Raw genomic sequence first — 6,904 nt, 5'->3', positions numbered from 1 at the left:
CATACTTCTTCTGGGGAGACACACACATCCACTCACCCCAGAAAGGGAGCCCTCCACAGACCAAAATAACAGATGCACCAATGCCCGATTGTTGAACCAATGAGTTTTATTAGGAGTAATAGGGGTTACTTACAGGAGCAGAAATGACACAAAGACAGCCACAAAACCAAGTGTCCACCCTGGCAAGGGTGACAGCTCTTGAAAGGGGGAACCTGGAGCACAGCCTGCAGGCATCAACAGGTTGGAGAGTGTCCTTTCCAGGTGCCTCAGTTGGTCTGGTCCTCTGTCCGGCAGCAGGCTGGTCTCTAAGAGTCTCCTTGTAGCTTTGGTGGTCTGAGAGTGACTCTCAGTAGTCTTTATTGCTTACTCCTGGGAAGGATGGGCTACTGAACCTGGTCAGTTTCAGGGACTTCCTGAAGCTATTGAGCTGTTTGTTGGATAAAATGTTCCAATCTGGGAAGAAACTGCTACACATCACACTTGATAATTTTAAAAAATAAATCTTTATTTTTACATTCATTTATTATTAATATATTGTGTGTACACATGTGCCATAGCTTGAGTATGGAGGAAAGAGGACAACTTGAGTCAGTCAGTGCTCTCCTCCTACTGTACAGGCTCTGGGATTGAATTGAGATGGTCAGGTCTGGTGGCAAACACCTTTACCTGACTGAGCCATGTCTCTGACCCCTGCAAAACGTTAAGCAAATTCAACACTAATCATGTTACAAAGGGTAATTTAGTATATAAACATCGTCTACAATTACAAAATTAGGAAAATGAGCAAAGGATGATGTAAGCATGCATTCCATGAAGTGTAGACACTGAGGGGCTTCACCATAGTGACGAAGAAACCTCCACATTGTGAGTGTGGGTGTGCATGTGCCATGGCGCAGGTGTGCATGTCAGAGGACCACTCAGGTATTGGTCTTCACCTTCTAACTTGTCTAAACTGGGGGCTTTTTCATTGCTGCCATTTGCAACTATGCATGTGGGCCATGAACTGGGCTTTCCAACGTCCACTTCCCATCTTACCATAGGAGCTCCAGGGGTATCTAAGTGTGTGCTACAACTCCTGGCTTAAATGGCTGGGGGGGGGGTCTTCACACCTGAATGCTAAGCTCTTTACCATCTTCTTAGTCCTCCTGTTTTGGCTTTTGTTTTAAGTTGGGTGTTATGTAGTCCTTGCTGGCCTTGAACTCACAACCTGCCCGCATGAAATCACTGTGATGGGCCAGGAATGTGGCTCAGCCGGCAGGCATGTGCCTATAATTTGTATTAATAGCTTTGATGTTTGGCGTTTCAGGCTGAGAAGCTGAAACAGCTTGATGGCACTGCTGATGAAAGTTTGGTCAGTCACATCCCATTCACGGTGATGGACACCATTCTTGTGGACAACGGGCAGTGTGTGCCAGAATGAGGACTGTGTGGAATGCCACTTCTAGGGACCCAGCTCACAGACATTACAAAAAAATGACAAATGCCAACTGAGCATGGTGGCTCATACCTGATGCCTGCTACTCGAGAGGCTGAGGCAGGATTCTGATTTCAAAGCCTTAGCTGCACAGTAAGACCTTAAAACATAAACAGGACAATCACAGCTACAGTGCAATTGTCTCAGAAACGAAAGGCAGCGGTAGAGCCCTTGACTAGTCTGTTTAACCAACATAAATAAAAAAGTTATCCACTGTGCACTCAATAGCAAAGGCAAGACAGAACCCAAGTGTTTTTTTCTGAGACAAGATTCTTGTAGCCCAGGTTGCCTCAGACTCACTATATAACAAAGATGGCCTTGACCTCCTGACCCTTCTGCCTCAACTGCTAGGACAACAGGCTTGCACCAGCACACTCAATTCACTTGGTGCTGGGGATGGAACTGAGAGCTTCCTGGATGCTCAGCAAGTCATCTACCAGCTGAGCCACATTCCAAGCTCCAAGTGTTCCTTGAGGGGAATGCTCCTGTCCTGGCTGGTCCACAGGGTAGGGTACCATAAAGTGGAGAAGATGGGTCAGGAGTTATGAGCTGATACAAAAATATTTTTGGGCGGAGTTGGGCGGTGGTGGCACATGCCTTTAATCCCAGCACTTGGGAGGAGGAGGCAGGCGGATTTCTGTGAGTTGGAGGCCAGCCTAGTCTTCAAAAAGAGTTCCAGGGTTCCTACAGTGAAATCCTGTCTTGAAAAACAAAACAAAACAGTATTTCCAAGTTATGAAAAGGAAGAATAGGGAAACAGGGCGTGCATGGGGGATGAGATGTTCTCAGGATAAAAACTTTTCATTGCTTTCTTCTTTCAGTATCTTGGGTGTGCTTTCCTATTCAAAAACCTGTTTCACTCACCTAATCAAAAATTACTATTCAAAATTATCTGCCTTCAGATCAGTGGTGGTGCAAGCCTTTAATCCCAGCACTAGGAAGGCAGAGGTAGGCTAATTTCTGTCAGTTCAAAGCTAGCCCATCTATACAGTGAGTTCTAGGGCAGGTAGGGCATCTCAGAAAACAAAGAATCTGCCAACAACATCTGCCACCCCTGACCCCCCAGGATATTCCACATACAGATGGCTCAGCAGTTGAATGCTGGTCCTTACAGAGGACTAGAATCCCTTCCCAGCACCCACAATAGGCAGCTCACAATTGCCTGTACTCCAGCTCCAGGGAGCTGAGGTTCTTCTGACTTCGGATTCCCATGGGTACCAACCAGCATACATTGCAATTCATATTAAGAAACAAAAAACAAGAGTATTTGCACCCCAGGTTTGTGGCAATTTTCTATATTTTAAGCATGCTACAGTGTGGGTGGTAGCCCTGGCTATATGCATTCAGAACAGCTGTCTTCAGACTTCCTACACAAGCCTGGCCCCAGGGGGTGCTGGATTTGGTATCCTTAGCATCAAGGAGCTTACTCCAAGGAGACTGGTGAATGGACACTTGGGCAGTCTCTGGAATATATGCTCTGCAATTCCAGTTGCTGGCAGTTTGGCTGGCACCTGTCTGTCCTGGTCCATGTACCCCAACCAATCCCATAGGCTCTCTGGAGGGACCCAGAGCAGCAGTAAGCCTGCCCAGGGGGCCTACTCCCAGCTGGCAAGGAATGATCAAAGACTGCGAGTACAGCATCCCTATCATCTTTGAGATCACTTGGAGCTGGCTCAAACTTGTTTCTGATTTGTGTCAATAGATTCTACCTCAGCTCCAGGGAAGGGACTTAACAGATGGCAGCCAGGATGTTCTTTCTGTCCACTATGCTGGTGGTAGTGGCTCTAGAGGCTAACCCATTCCACCAGGCAATGGGTCAATTCAGGTATCTTGCTCAATAGTGGGGAGCCCCTTCCTAGAGTAGTGCATGGGGTGCACCTCAAAAGTAGGTGTCTGCCTGGAATGATGGTGAGGTGCTTAAGATCCTGAGCTGTTGCTGATGGCATCACTCAGCAGCCCCCTGGCAACCAACCACTATTTCCTTGACCTTTGCAGAGGGTCCTGGTTATCTCAGAGATTTAGGGGTCAAAAAGATGGCTGTGGGTAAAGGCACTTGCTGAGTAAGCCTGTGACCTGAGTTTGATCCCTGGACCCCAGGAAAAGAACTGACAAGTCGTTTTCTGACCTCAAGGACCATGATGTGTACAAGGCCACCTGGATCATCACTGCTAAGGAAGCCAACTTTGCTGGAAGTGGATGGAGCTAGGGCCCTCTGGTGCCACCTACCACACCTAGGCAATGAGTTCAGTTGGTAAGTCTCCTTAGAGCCTTTCTCACCCTTCCAGAATCAAGGGGACCGTTAGTGTCTCAGTGGGACTGTAAGCCCTAGATGCTACTCTGATTTTCCTTTACACCTTTCCCCCCTTCAAATGAGAGGAAGGCTGTACCTCTGGACTACAACTTACAGAGACCCGTGGCCCCTAAATGCTCAGACTACAGGTGCGCTCCTCCATACCGGGAACCCTCAGCACACAGCAAAAGCTAGCAATAGCACGTTCTGGGGAGATGGCACAGCTTGCCTAGCAAGAAATCTTGGGTTCCACTCTCAGAACCACACAAATTTGCAAGGTGGTTCTATGATTGGTGCACAATTGCCATCTAGCACTTGGGAGGTTCTGGCTAGCGAGGTTGAAGGTTATTCTCAGGTACAAAGCAAGGTAAATGCCCTTTTCCAAAACAGCCACAGGGGCTGGGGACAACTGAGAGCTTGCCTCCCATGAGTAAATCCTAGGTTTAACCCTTGTGCCCCCCCAACACCAGAAAAATGGATGTGGTTTCAAACAGGAGGCAGCAAGTTCAATGTGAAGGGACACTCACATCTTTCCAGTCCCAGCCAGGGAAGCCTTTCTCGTGCAACAGATCTTAAGGCAAGACCAAGACTGCAGGGTGTGGTGAACAGGGCTTCAGATTTCCCCATCCCCTTTGATTGAGACTCTGAACCTTACTGTCAGCTCCTGGGGCCTGGAACTCACTTCCTTGCAGGGCTTTTTCTCTTTCTGTCAGGGAGCAGCAGAGTGGAACTGCCTTTCAGAGGGAATGCTCCCCAAATCCCCAATTTTTAGGACACCCCCCCCCCACACTGGAGGCCAGCCAGGGTGGAGCTTCTCCAAGAAGTGACCAGTGCTGTCAGCCTCCAGTTGGATGTGCACCCCAGAGCAGCAGGCACATCTTGGAGGCTGCCCTCCCTGGGCTGGAAGCAGTATCTTTCTCTGCTTGCAGATGGCTGCCCCAAGGACACTGCTGACACTGGACTTAGCAGCCAGTACACAGGAAAGGCCCTTTTACTTCTAGCACTTTATTAGCTCCCAAAAGGTAACCACTCTATTGGGGTGTACATTTTTTTTGCTCCTAAGACCTAAGGGCACACGAAGTTGTAAACTGCAAACTCGTCTAAGTGGTCTGACGCCTGAAGGTCAGATGGCGCACTGGAAGGGAAGGTCATATGAAGATAGCATCTGAATGCAATAACCCTGCTGGGATGTAGTCTTGGGTTCCCATATCTTCACTTGAAGAACTTCGAAAAGTGCAACCTGAGGATTCCCAGGGGGAGTATCTTAATCACCTTTACTTCCAGTCATCCTCAATAGAGGCCTGCAATCACATTAGAGTTCAAGTTCCAGCTGATGGAGAAGGGGCCAGATGCTTACTGGCCAAGTCTTCAGGACAGAACAGCTAGCTTCCCAGAGGCGTGGAGAGATGCCATTTCAGACTCAGAGCCAATTGCTCGCTGCCATCCTGGAATGTCATCACAGGTATTCTTCACCCTTTATTTGTTATCTTTGGGATTTTCCAGATCTTTCAAATGAATGCTGTATTGAATCAGGCTTACAGTTGGTACCAGCTCTGAACGGCAGGGTTATAAATAGTGGCAATGGGTAGGATCAACCATTGCTCAAAATGATCCTGTTTAGTTCAGTCAACATTAAGAGGAGATTCTTCATTTCAGGTGAAGGGCAGGGAGCCACTTGGAGATTTTTGGGCCCCATTTTGGCAGTGAGGTAGAGGCAGAGGAGGAACTTGTGTGTGGGAGAGTAGTCAGAACACTCCTTGCAATGCTTCAGCTGTTGAGTTCCCATCTTTAAATACTTGGCCTCTCACTATGCCAACAGCAAGCACTGAGATCAAATGGACACACATTTAGGCAAGAAGGGGACTTTGATTCTCCCTGTATTTTAGAGACAGCTGGATGAATCTTTTATGCCCCCCACAATGATGGGAGACAAACCGCTGTCCACTGGAATCATGAACTAGAACTTGCAGCCACACAAAATTTCAAGTGCAAAAATGCAATGACCTCTGGGATTAAGATTTCTTTAAAAAATCTATAGAATGTTTAAGCTTAGAGTTCCAGGCAGTTTCTAAAGTGCAAGTTATGGTTAAGTTGAATGACTGTCAGATTCAGCCAAAAGCAAACAGGAGCAAAGGGGTTCTTTCAAAATGGCTTTTATTGAGACACTCTCAGAACTTCAGCACTATTTCCATTTGGGAACCCATTTCCACTGCGGTGGCTAAACCCTTTTTGGTGCTGGAGGTCTCTTACCCGCCCATCCACTTGGCAAGGCAGCACCCGGGCCTCCCTCAGATGTCTAGAAGGACCACGAGCTCTACCTCACTTCCATGTTACCTGCAACAGTCTTATTAGTGAGTGGTCTAGGCAGAGCTTAGGCTAAATTCCCATAAGTGGGAGGTGGCTTAAAGATCAGCTGGTGTTACTGATTGGGTGTCTGTAGCATGTGGCTATGGAGATAGCCTTCCCTGAACCATAGCTGCTGCACATTCATATTGTATCACGGCAAGAATGATTTAGGAAAGGTGTATTTCCTTTACTGTTTTCAGGCCACTTCTTACTTCTCCAAGGCAATGTTCCTGAGAGATGGCGGACCTACCCCGTGTCCCATCCTAAATGCTATGCCACTTCTGTCTCCTTATTGCACTCTGCATTTAGCCTGTTCTCGGAAGTATCTGTGTAGTCAATCTACCAGCTCCGTCAGTGCCAAGTGCCCCCAAAAGCATGCTCTTCAGTCTTTCTCTTCAGAACAAAATGGCCAAAAGACTCCAGAGGCAAAGCAACTGCCTGTCTGGTACAACTGTTGCCATACATAAAGTGGGAAGAAAAACCATTAGGGGGCCAACATATCTATATCCATCAACATGACAATTACATACAGATCCAAGTTCTGCTCCTTATCAAAAGGGAAACCAACCAAAAACCTCAAGGATGTTTACTTTTGCAGTAAAAAGGAAACATATACACGGATTAAAAAAATTTGTAGGCGGTACCTGGAGAGAAAGCATGCTTTAGGCAAATGACAGATTGCAGTTTCCCACAAGTTTTCTTCGTAAGCTTGGCTTCCATCTCTGCTCAGGGTGCTGTGGCATCAAACGGCAAAAGATGTAATGGACACACAGGACTGACATGTATAATAAAAG

The 6,904-nt window shown here is 47.3% G+C and overlaps 1 protein-coding gene across 2 annotated transcripts in view; it reads right to left on the bottom strand.

The window, feature by feature from the left end:
• Positions 1 to 484: 484 nt before the first annotated feature.
• The window catches only part of Adnp (activity dependent neuroprotector homeobox), a 33,320-nt gene continuing 26,900 nt past the window's right edge, over positions 485 to 6,904 (bottom strand). Inside the window, exon 7 of one of the 2 annotated variants that reach the window (XR_004770433.1) lies at positions 485 to 6,885. The gene's annotated coding sequence lies outside the window, so the exon portion shown is untranslated. The remainder of the gene's footprint in view (positions 6,886 to 6,904) is intronic. The other variant, XR_004770434.1, reaches the window with a different exon arrangement.

Source organism: Cricetulus griseus, chromosome 6, assembly GCF_003668045.3.
Source record: "Cricetulus griseus strain 17A/GY chromosome 6, alternate assembly CriGri-PICRH-1.0, whole genome shotgun sequence".
Classification (NCBI taxonomy): domain Eukaryota; kingdom Metazoa; phylum Chordata; class Mammalia; order Rodentia; family Cricetidae; genus Cricetulus; species Cricetulus griseus.
This window is presented reverse-complemented; position numbering and strand designations above follow the sequence as displayed.